General features: G+C 42.9%; 1 protein-coding gene across 1 annotated transcript in view; it reads right to left on the reverse strand.

The window, feature by feature from the left end:
• MAP3K13 (mitogen-activated protein kinase kinase kinase 13) overlaps positions 1-12055 on the reverse strand; it is a 72933-nt gene that overhangs the window by 41832 nt on the left and 19046 nt on the right. The window contains exon 5 of the mRNA XM_058812221.1: positions 1279-1424. The gene's annotated coding sequence lies outside the window, so the exon portion shown is untranslated. The remainder of the gene's footprint in view (positions 1-1278; positions 1425-12055) is intronic.

Here is a 12055-nt window from a genome sequence, read left to right on the forward strand (position 1 = left end):
AATCAGATCAATTAGAAGCAACTGATGAATTGTCACTGATGAAGCAAGGACAGAGTGGTTCAAGCAACTAATTTGCTTTCACAGAGATGGAACCAGGTTCAAATCAAGGGAGAATTCAATTCTCCAGCAAAATACTTCACCTTAATTATAGCTCGTAACAAGAGACAGCCAGAATCTAAATATATGGATGCTCTGCCTCTACAGCACCCACCACTCCTCACAGAATGGGTAAAAATTGACAGCTTTTATATTAAGAAACAAATCCCAAAATGTAGCTCCACCTCACATCTTCCTGCAATCCCACTCAGAGGTGGCTCAGGCACATCCTAAAATGATGTATCTGTAGCTTTCTCTGCATGAAGCATCTCCATACAACAAAGATCACACAAACGTAAAGATGTGTAGAACAAACCATTTTCAGTCTCCTCGAGTGAAACAACTACTTTTTTCTTGCATTACACAGATACCCAGCCACTAACTGAAGAAAACTCTAGATAATTTTATAGACAAGAAAAAATTATTTTTCAAGCAGCATCTACAAAGAAACAAGCAACTATTTTTTACATATTCTTCTAAACTTAATTCTCCAAAGCTTACAGAGTTTTTATAAAATTAGCTCCTTTTCAGTTCTTCATACAGACAGATATATGTGGTTTGCTAACATACAAGTTTTACCACTTAATTTTTAATATATAAAATAGATGCAGTTAAACTAAAAAATTGCATATATGACACAGAATCAAGATTTGATATATTCCTAGGAATGGCAATATCCAAAATAAACCATGAATTTCTGCTTTTCTGGAACTTTGCTGGTGTCTCTATTCCAGCTACAACAGCTTGGATTCCTCTGAGAATCTGCATTCTCCAGTCAATCACCAGGGAAATACTATGAAAAAGTACTCATAAGAATGGAAAATAATGTGCTAAAGCTGTCCCCTCACAAAATCAATACACCTGAATTAATAGATTCAAATGCTTTCAGACTCCAAGTTATATTAGAAAAACGTAAACACTAACTTCACCTCCACCTATGCACCCACCCCTTTGGCACTTATCCCTTGCTGCTAGTCCCATGGGAGCTGGATCCCATCAGGTCTCTGCAGGTTCAGCAGGGAAATGGCTTTGGACACAACATAAAACAAGAAAGTGAACTCAGCTCATCCCTATCTTAGAAAGGCAAGAATATTTAGAATTTTAGGAGTGAGCACATTATCATTTGATATCTCTGAGTTTCTGACTGGTTACTATGATTTGAATATCAACAGCTGCTGGTACCTGATCATTGCTCCAGATGCACTGGAAGCCCATGTCCTCTTGGCTCACTGCACATGTGCCTCCTCTTCAAGTCACAGAAATCAAGCTGTCCTCAGAAGCTGCACCATGGGTAGTGTTTAGCACAGTCCAGCACTGAACTCTTCTCTCTGGAAAGAACAGGGAAGCTCAGAATCCTGCTGAAGTGCACTGAAAAAATGCTCCCAAGACCAAGCCAACACATCCCCGCAGCACATCGTGATGTTACGTGGCACATTTGAAGGCAGCAGAGAACATCCAAAATTAAGTATGCGCTTTCAAAAAGGAGCTGGGAGTAGAAAAATACCTCAGCATATTTAGTACATCCTTTCTTAGCACAGGCACACACTCTATAATCCTTTTATGGTACAATTTTAATCTAAATTAAGCAAGTAGCTCCAGTAAAAGAGCTCAGAGCTTTCCACGTTACAAAATTACATCAGGATTGGATTAGCCTGTAAAATAACATACATCAAGGTAATCTATTAAGGATATTTTACACTAATTTTATACTCAAACTCCAAGCTATTTGTTTTCCTAATTTTAAGCAAATTTCAGGAAAAGCATAACTTACTTCAGTCCTCCTACGTACATACAACTCAAAATATCATTATTCCTGTTACTACCAGAACCATGCAAGGAGAGAGACAACAACTACTGAGACTCCCAGTCCTGAGCCCACTGCACTTTTTCCACCCCCACACCCCTCTCCCCAAATTTAGCAGGCTGCAAGACTTACCCCAGCTCTACTTAAAATTGAAGATAAATCAACACCTTGAAATTACAGAACTCTAATGAAAACAAGAAACTACCTGGTCTTAAAAGAGTTTCTCTCTACCCACACATATGGCTTTCCTCACATGCTTCAGCAACCTTCAGACACAACCAAGCTACTACAACGCTGAGGAAGAGGGTTAGAAATACCAGCACAGTCTCCCGCCAGAATTAAAAGACTTTAGACAAAAAAAAAAAAAAAATCCATGTGGCACCACCTGCCTCATGTTCTGCACCACAATTCAGCTGCTCAAGGCCATCCCCAATGTTTGGAAAGTTCAGCACATTTCTAATTTTTTTCTGAAGAGCAAAGGCCAATTATATTTGAGAAAAATACTAAGTTTTGTCACTGCTGTCATTTCATTTTATATCTCTCCTTATCTTTGCTGGTTTGCCACAAAAAACAGGACAGGTAATTCCATATTCCCAATAAGGAAAAGCTTGTGAGGTCTGGGTTAGGCTACATTCACAGGAGGATGATGATATAACATTATTCTTGCACAGAAAAGTATAATTTGCAGCCTCTGTGCCCCATACCAGGCCTGCATTAACTATTTTAATTACAGAACAATTTAAAAATAAAACCTACAGTAAGCACACATGTATCTTAACAGTTTTATTAGATAAACTTTAGAGCTTATACTTTATGAATTAAAAATGTAAATATTTGCCTTTATTCATAAGAAAATTATGTGGTTCTACTAAATCAATGCAAAAAGCCTCAAAAGCCAGTAATTATAATTTTCCCCACCATTTTAAGACAGGAAATGGTACATGTAAGTACAAGGTTTATTTTCTTGCTTAAGAAAACAAATACTGTAAGCAATACTACAGATGAAACAATAATAAGATTGAAAGAATCAAAATCACACAAAATAGGAAAAAATACATTGGGATACCTTATCCTTGTAAACACAAATCATATACATGTATAGGAGACAGCAGAGAAAATTGGAGAGATGTTCATAAAAAACACGAGACACCAGATGCCACTGGAATAAATTACTGCATTTCACATGGAAAAAAAATACAGGTTTTAAGGACAGGTTTGAAACCACCATTTATCATTGGCAGCCAAGGTGGGAATGGTCAGTGCCTAAATGGGAAGGGACTTGTGGGGCTGGAGGACTCTGAGCACCAGACAAGTTCAGCTCTTCCTGCAGTCCCATTTACCACCATCTTTTATAGCCTTGGACTGGCTTTTAGCACTTGCTTCCCACATCCAACCTGAAAGATTTCATGCCTCCACAATCCAGTCCAGAAGCAGTATGGTGTGTGGCAGCCTCAAGCTCTTAAGGATGCATAAAAGCACTTACTGTGTAAAAACTGTGAGTAAGTGAACAGGAGAGACCCAAAAGCCAAAGGTGTGCAATACAGAAACCACCCCTGCTGGGAACAGGGGTACAAACACACCTCCAGACACATCAAATTTTCTTTTTCTCCTTTAACATAATCCTTGTGGACCCAAAGAATTTTTTCAATCTAGTATTTCTCATCCTACCAAAATACCAGCAGAATTCCAAGTATTTGGATTCAAGTGCAAACCCCTGCAGATGGATTTTTGTTTAACAAACTGAACAAACACAACATTATTTGCTTTGAAATTCTTCTACTTGTGATGAAAGCCAAGCTGTGCTGAAATCAATAGGACTGTTGGCATTGTTTTCCACTGAGCTGGAATTTCATTTCCTGTACCCCACTTCAGATCTGCTAAAAACCACTAGAACAGAGTTTTGACCTTTCACAACAACATCTACAGCTCAAAATAAAGCGTTTTGTGCAAAATAAATACTCGCAGGGCAGGTTACGTAAACAGCATGAAAGCAGCAGCTGTGGCTGCTTCCTTCAGAGAGAAAACTTTGCCCCCAGCCTGGCTGCTCTGGATTAATGATGTTCCTGTTCCACACCACGGCTTTGAAGCCTTGGGAAGTCCCTATCCCAACCCAGTAAGGTGGAAAGGTTTGTTATTTTAACTGTTAGCTGATAACAGCTTATCAGCAAGTTTTCAAAGGTTAAGCTCAACACACACCATGGCAAAAGTGCAAGGAAAGGACAAGGGAAATGTTGAATTAGTGCTCCCTCTCCTCCTGCAGCAAGGGACAGAACTCTCTCATACCCCACATCCTGCAGCAGTGCCAGCAAAGAAACTTGAACCAAAACTCCTGCTTGCACTGAAAACATCTGAGAACCCAACAAAAGTGCCTTCTTTCAAAGGAGGAGCTTGCTTTGCCTGCTGCATTCCCACTGGCTGCCGTGTGGGAAAAGCTAACCAAAATCTTTAAATTTGGTCCTTAAATACAAGGCAGTTTTATTACTGCTGCCAAATTTATCACTGACACCAAGCTCCATGACAACTCACTGGAAAACAAAAACAAAACAAAATCTTCAATTTAGGGCATGCTATGATTTTTATTTCTATCCCAATCATGTTACTGAACTATAAAGGGCTGATGCAACCTTAAACCAGAAAAAAAAAGCACCAGTTACAGACTCATTACTAATTCATCCTGGCTGAAGCTGCATACCAGCAGCTGCTGCCTCTCTCAATTAACAGCAAATATTGAACAGTATTGTCATTTAACGGTGTTTACTGCCTGCTGCCCTGTCCACTGCTGCATTTTCAAATGCTCTGGCACAATTTAAAGCGTCAACACTAATAAACAGAGCTTGGTTTAACCCCTTATGTATCACAGCAGAAGTTTTACTCCCTTCCTACATTCATTAGGTGCTTGGCAAAAGCTGAAGCCCAAGGATGCACGGTGCCACCAAAATGGAATTTGTAATTCAGAGGCCCACAGGGTGCTTGGCTTCTGCAGAGGGCTGAGCACAAGTGTGAAAAATGATGGGACTAACTCCAGCAGAGCAACTCTTTAGGAATTATTGCCAAAAAGTTGAAACAAAAGATGAGAAAAAGGAGGAGACCACACATTCAGCTTCTGCTGTTGAAAACTTAGAACAATAAAACCCCAAAACAAATAGGGTAAAAAACTAAAAATAAAGCCATTCTTCAGGGAGAGCATATCAATGCTGTGACTCCTGACGACCCCATCTCTGTACAGGGGAGTCAAAAGAGCCCAAATTTGGACCTCCTTTCCCTCTACTGTGCCTTTTGGCCAGACTGGGTTGGAAGTAAATGATTATACAAATAGAGCAGCCAGAGCAAGCAACTGGAAGCGCAGCACTCCCACTGCAGGCACCTCCGTGCCCTACTTGCTCCATGGTGTCAAGTTTGCCAGGAGCCACTGCTGTATAAGGGACTGCACAGATTCTACATTTCATTTCCATGCTGTGTTCCCAGCACATCAGCAGGAGGGAGCATCTCCAGGCTCTCCTGGGAGCCCACTGCCAGCTGGGCCAGGGCCAACACATGGATACCAAGGACCTGGAGAAGGGAGAGGATGCTGGGCCAGCCCAGCTCGCCTGCAAGGTGCACACTGGCAATTTGGATACTACGGGAAAAGAGCAAGCAGCTTCTGCACTGCATTTATTAGTGTAGAAGCTAGGATAATGTCATTCCAGCTGATCCTGAAATTGGGGAAATTCAGTTATTTCTGAGGTACCTGGACCTTTGTTCTACCCCTTGTGCAGAGGGAACAAAGCATGGGAGCCCCAAGGAGTGATGCTCTGAGGGCTTGTCAAATACATGAGGGAATGTCTTGGAAAACTGTGCAGATAAATGCAGGCCCAGGCTCTGGCCAGGGCTCTCTGTGAACATCCCTCCCTCAGGTTGGCATCTGGCTGCAAGTCCCCTCATTTTCTCAGGTCCCTCTGCCACTCCAACAGCCAGCCTGGTTTGCTGGGAGGATTCCTTCTCTCTAGGTTCCCCCAGCACCTTCGTGCCATGGGGTCTGAGGTGCTCAGATATATCAGGTGATATGACTAATACCTGCCATCTGCTCATTGTTACCTTCCCTCTCCTCTCCTGAAGAGGAGTCAGCACTAAAGTGCTCGTTCTGCTCAATCTATTTTAGGAGCGTGGGCTTTCAGCATCCATGCAGCACTGCTTCAAGCTAGCAAACTCAAATCAAAGAAGCAGACCATGCTCTGGAAGGGAAAATTGAGCACTGGATCCTGTAAAAGGCTATGGCAAGGCTCAGGAACAACCCTTTTTTTACAAAAGATATCTGCACTCCAGCATGCCCAAGGAACAAAACTATGCCCAGGTTTGACTGCAGGCCACAAAGCAGGGGCAGATGAGATGCAGGCCTTGGGAAGATCCCACTGCTCTCATGGAGACCAAGCCAGCACCACAGCTTGGAGCATCAACAGGCAGTGTGCTGCAGCACTGGGTTATTCCCTGCTTCCAGCAGTGAGGAGCTCTACACAATCACACCACCTTGGAACAGACCAGGGAACAGAAACAGGTACCAGTAACTAAAGGCACATCTCTGCCCATCAGACAGGGGGGAAACCTCAACTCAACCTCAATAAAAGCATTGATTCTACCAACAGCTGCTCCCCATATGTCAGGGTCAAGGGCAAAAAGCAAACTGGGGACACAAAGGAAAGATGGGGAGAGAGACAAGTGGAGAATAATTTGATTTCACTGTATTTCTAAGAGGAGCTGTGACAAAATGCAAAGAGAAAAATCATCATAGTGTAGGAGGCTGAAAGATTTGAGATGGAGCAGTGAGGAGTCTCTGGCCCCATAAATGTTTAATTTGAGCAAAGCAGCAGATAAGTAGTAAGCACAGTTTTGCTGCTGTTGCTGAACTGCACACTCCTGCTTTGATTTCAGAATAACACACAGTGAGAACGTAAGTATAAAATAAAATAGAAGAAAAGCACCAGGGAGATTCTCATACCTGACACTACAGCCAGAGCTGCACAAGCCAGTAACACTCAGCTCCCTTCCTTCTCTCTGCTTGGGGCAGCAGCACCAGGGTGAGCAGCACACAGAGAGGGAGCTCTGGAGTGCTCCCAACCCTCAATTTCACAGCTCTGCCAGCCCAGCACAGTGCAGGGGATAACAAGAGCTGCTGCACCACACCTGAGGAGGCAGCCAGGGGCTGCAGATCACTGATAAAAGGCACCATGCTGCCTGCTAAGAACACTGTGAAACTGGAGAACTACAGAAGGAAGATGCATGTGGAAACAGAAGAAAATGGATCCCCAGAGCCCTAGGAGCAGAAAAAGGACCCTCCTGGAACTGTTCCTCTTGCAAAAGTATCCCCACAAGGACTGGCTTTCTCCCTGTGCTCTTTCCTAACAAATTTATCAGTAAGGATCATTCTTTCCCCATCACTTTCTTGAGTTATTCCCATCCCACTCAAAACAGTAAGCTCAAATTGGTTAGATAAACACTGAAGAAAAGTTGCTAATAAGTGTTTTTTTCCTGCCTAAAATGCAAGAAGAGTCTGAAAAAGAAATTAATGCATTCCATGACCCCTGTGAGATCTCCAGCTCCATTCTTCTTCCCCTTTCCTGCTCTTTGATTCACTTAGCTTGCCACCTGGTCACCATTATCTGCTTCTTTCCCCTTCACCATCAGAGAGAAGCCTATTTCCTTTCCCTACTTAAATCTCTCTCATCTCAAACTTCATTTTTTTCCCTGCATCTATATCCACTTGCTGAAATTCAGACAACTCCTCTGCTGCCTCCACCAGCATATCTAATCTTCCTTCCAGTCTGCAATCCTAGAGAGAAATGTGGCTTCACTAAAATCAAGCACAAAGGTTCAGTTAGACTCAGATTTTACCCCAGCAGCATAACTGTTTTATTGGAATTATGTCACTTATCCCAAAGCCAGCTATGCCCAAGAACTGCCTGGAAAGCTCAGAATGAGAGCAGGAAACCCTTTGGCTCAGTCTTCCTCACTCCCAGTAGGAGAGGCTCATCCAGCTGCACACACTGACTGGTAAGGTAGGGAACAGTGCACAACAAATGCTGCTGAAATCTGTCCAGCCTCTGGAAAACCTCCACACTACAAGTGAAGGTTATCCAGGAGTACAGATTTCCTCTTTTAAAAGCACAAACAGATTTAAAAACATATACACTATAATTCTTATATTTTGCATTCACCTCAAGACTGGGAGGAAGTGACAGTGAGATATGACTCCAACAAGTAGTTTTCTGCTTGTGAAAAAAAATAGGAGGAAACAGAAACCCACAGCACAGACCTGATCAACCTCCAAGGACACAACTACTCACTGCAGGTACAGACACATTAGAAGTCTCTTTTTCACTGCATTTAGCTGCTGGGGAAAACCTTGCAATGCCAGGACAGCACCCTGGACTCTTCCACACACACCTGACACAGGAAGGTTATCACCTCTGATAAAGCAGGGCTTCAATTGTCACTGCAGGCTGCTCTGGATTTTCAGCTTCCCAAAAGCTGATGTCATGGCATTTCTCCTTGCAAAACAATGACCTTTGCAGGCCTCTGGAGAAAGAAGCTAAGTCCAACACTAAAAAGATACAGATGACAAGGAAAATGCTGGTGTGCACTGCTACTCAAATGACAGAAAGCACTGAACACTTACACTTACACATTATGATATGATTCCACTGTAACTGCAATCTCCTGTGACACAACCATGTCATTTTTCCTTCTGAGAAACTCACTCTGAATATACAAGGTAGATGGCAGAGTAGGGGAAGCAGCTCCATCTCTTACCAAACACTGCTGACCTCACCCTGGTTTGGTACCAAGGCTGCAGAAGGGAGAACACCCCAGGGAAGCAGCTCTAGGACAGACTCACAGAACAGCTCAGCAGACTCAGCCAGGCATGCTTTGTGCCAGGGAGGCTCCAGGACCAAGGTGACACAGCTACCCCCCTAACCAGGACCTCTGCCTCAGAGCAAAGCACAGACACATCAAATAACCATAAAAAAACCATCAAAACCTTCTTCCAGCCATCACCAGAGCTGCATTTTACATCTTGCTTCTCACTGGAGAGACAAAAGGAAATTTCTCTCACCTCCACTGACAGCAGCAGCTCCATCCCTCCAGGACAGAACCAGCTGTAAATATTGGCTGGAAATGTGCATTCCCACTGGGGACTGGCACCTGTCTGTAATTGCTGGCAGCAGGGGGACATGGGGAGTCTCTCTTGTGCCAAACAGCAGACAAAACAAACCAAAGGAAAAAATAATGCCACATGCATACACTGCAATACATGAGCCTACACAGCACTGATGGGGCCACTACATCTGTGTTCAGGCTGAAATGAAAACATTTTAGAACAGCTACACTAAACTAAACTACAAAAGCTGCTTATAAGCAAAATGACTGAAAAGATGCTGTGTCCTTTATGCTGTAGATCTAAGGTGAGGAAAGGTCACAGGGGTATGTGATGAGACCATCAGAGATGGATCACAGGCCTGCAGGCCTGGACATGGACAGTAGTCCTAGCAGAGATTTTTCCATGAGTATTAAAACACAGTTCATTCCATAAATACAATACATTCCTCAGCTTGCTAGAAATGCTTTTTTGACTGAGCACAGAAAAGAAAATACACACTGTGAGCAGAAGACCCAAGTTAATCAATGCTCTCTGTGTATGTGTAGTCCAGCCACATCAATATAGACTGTAAGAAATTTTTCTCCATTTTCCTCAACCAGAAAATGTTGAAGAGTTCATTAAAGTTTTTCATAAGGAATTCTTTACACAAGCTGATCAATAAACCAAGGTTTGGGAAAAGACAGACAACTATTAGAATTTTACTATGGGACAGTATTTTCTACTCCTACCAGGTGTCTCTGTAAGCTGGGTTGCAAACCTGAAGGTCAAAGCTACATGCTGACATGGATTTGTTGACTGGCAACAGGAAAACCAAGAAAATAGTAAGAGGAACACACAGGAAGAAGGCCAAAAGACAACTCAGTATGTCTTGTGAAGACTAGACAAAAGTTTATGCAGGAGGAAATTTCTGTCTGGGATACAAATGTGAACTATTCCCTGAGAAACAGCCCAGCTCACCTGCTGAGTATCTGCCAGCCATTCTGTAGGAACACAGGATGAATTTATAACCTGGTAATTTAAGGCTGAAGAGGTGGAGAGCAGTAGCAGGTGGCCTTTGATATCAAGGTCTTTGCTATTGCAGCTTCAGTACCTTCTCCTGCTCCAGGCAATCACTTGATCTCACATGATTCCCAGAAAGACCAAATTCTACTTAAGAGGCTGCAACAAAGCTCAGGAAACATTTTCTCTCTAAAGACATCTTGGGAAACTGAAGCAATCAGAATGATGAGGCTTTTTGCTCCTGCCAAGTGCCTGAGGTAACAAAGGTAATCAAAATAAAGGCACAAAATAAGATTCTGACTGTAGCTGGTCAGTGTCTAATACAGGGATGATATTTCGGGGTTGGATTTTGTGAATATAATCATCTGAGAAGACAAGAAGAGCAATTTCCTTTAGCACATGAGAGGAGCTTGCAGAGAAGAAGAGAACACCTAATGGTCCCTTCTGCCTCCCCTCTGGGTTTGCCTTTCCTCTGTAACAAACAGCTTGATCAAACTTTTTCCTTCCCATGTGCTCCATGGGAGGGAGGCACTGCACACACAGACTTGTTGCTCTCAGTAATTTAAAAGTAAATGTGTTGTACAGATAATGAATCTCAGCTACACAGGAGCATATGTATTTTAACCTGAAAACCACAGAAACTAACCCTGGTGTTGCAAAATACCAACCAGGGAGACTAAGAGAAGGGACTGTATTTTTACCCAAGTGAGAGAAGAGTTTCTCCTGCTGCAGACACATCAGGAGTTCAGCATGGGCAGAAGTATGTTCTCTAGGCCCTGCAGTACCTCCTGGAAGCCTGAACACACTGGTCCATCCTCTTGTGGTCACCCCAGAGACAGAACAATCAAATGAACTGCTCAGGAGTATTGCATTCAACACTCCCTTGGCCAAGGGAACAATGGAATGAGGTATGGAGGGTTCTGAAGCCAGACTGCCGATAGGAGAATAAAGATAAAGCACTATCAGAAATTAGTCCTGAAGATCAATCCTCAAGCACAATGCTGAGTTAGCTCCTTGCAAGAGCAGAGCAGAACATCTTCTCCTTTAGCAAGGAGCTATTTTTTTCTCATAGGTCCCTTATTGATGGTCCCCTTGGACTAGAAGACTATCAGCCAGAAAAATATAAATGTTCCTGGTTGTGGCTCCTGGGCACACAGCCTGCACAGCTGCACATGGGACTGTTAGCTAACACCACAACACCTTCTCATTCCTCCCAGTTGTCTTGTTACCCTTGCACTTTCAAAAGAGACTAGAAATTCTGTTTCCTGAGTAGTTCCAGTGAACCAGCATGGGGTGCTGCACAGAGAAAGTTAAAGATTCCTCTCACACAATCCCTGTCAAGGTCCTGGTCCTTCAATATGCTGCTCAGAAATGTTACTTCTACTGCAGAGTCACAGTACAACACCTCAAGACATGACAGGAGAAAAACACACCTTAGGAAAAGGTGGGAAAGGTACATTTAAAAAGTACTTGATGCCATTCCTCCAAACATTTAAGTATGAGCTAGACAGTGAAGGTGGTTTACTGTGCCCTCCCTGCTTCCAGCACCAGGGAAGCAAAGCACTGTTTGGTGGGACTTGGTTGGAGAGAAATTACTCCAAATGGCTCAAACATCAGGTCTGAAAGCAGAGAAAAAGCCTCTCCTGACAAACAGGCAGGTCAAAGAAAATCCCATATTCCTTTGACCTCTATGTCTCACTGCAAATATTCATCTAGCCTGAATTTTTTTTTTTAAAAAGCACCAAAAAGAATGAAAATCATTCCTAATGCACTTACATGCAACATTAGTCTATTTTCACTGGTAACTGCTACTCACCCTTCTTCCATTCCAAATTCTGTTACTCTCCTCTCAAACCACCAAGACTGAGAGCTGACATGTCCCTCACCCTCTCTTCCCCTCTTGTTGAAACCTTATTTCCACTGCTCTAATAGTTCTTGACTTAACTGGGACAAGGAAAATTATTCTGGGCTTCTCTGTCCTAGCAGTTAGTCTATTCTCTATTAACCATCCAGAGAACTGCAAA

The sequence above is a fragment of the Ammospiza caudacuta genome, chromosome 11, assembly GCF_027887145.1.
Source record: "Ammospiza caudacuta isolate bAmmCau1 chromosome 11, bAmmCau1.pri, whole genome shotgun sequence".
Taxonomy (NCBI): Eukaryota; Metazoa; Chordata; class Aves; order Passeriformes; family Passerellidae; genus Ammospiza; species Ammospiza caudacuta.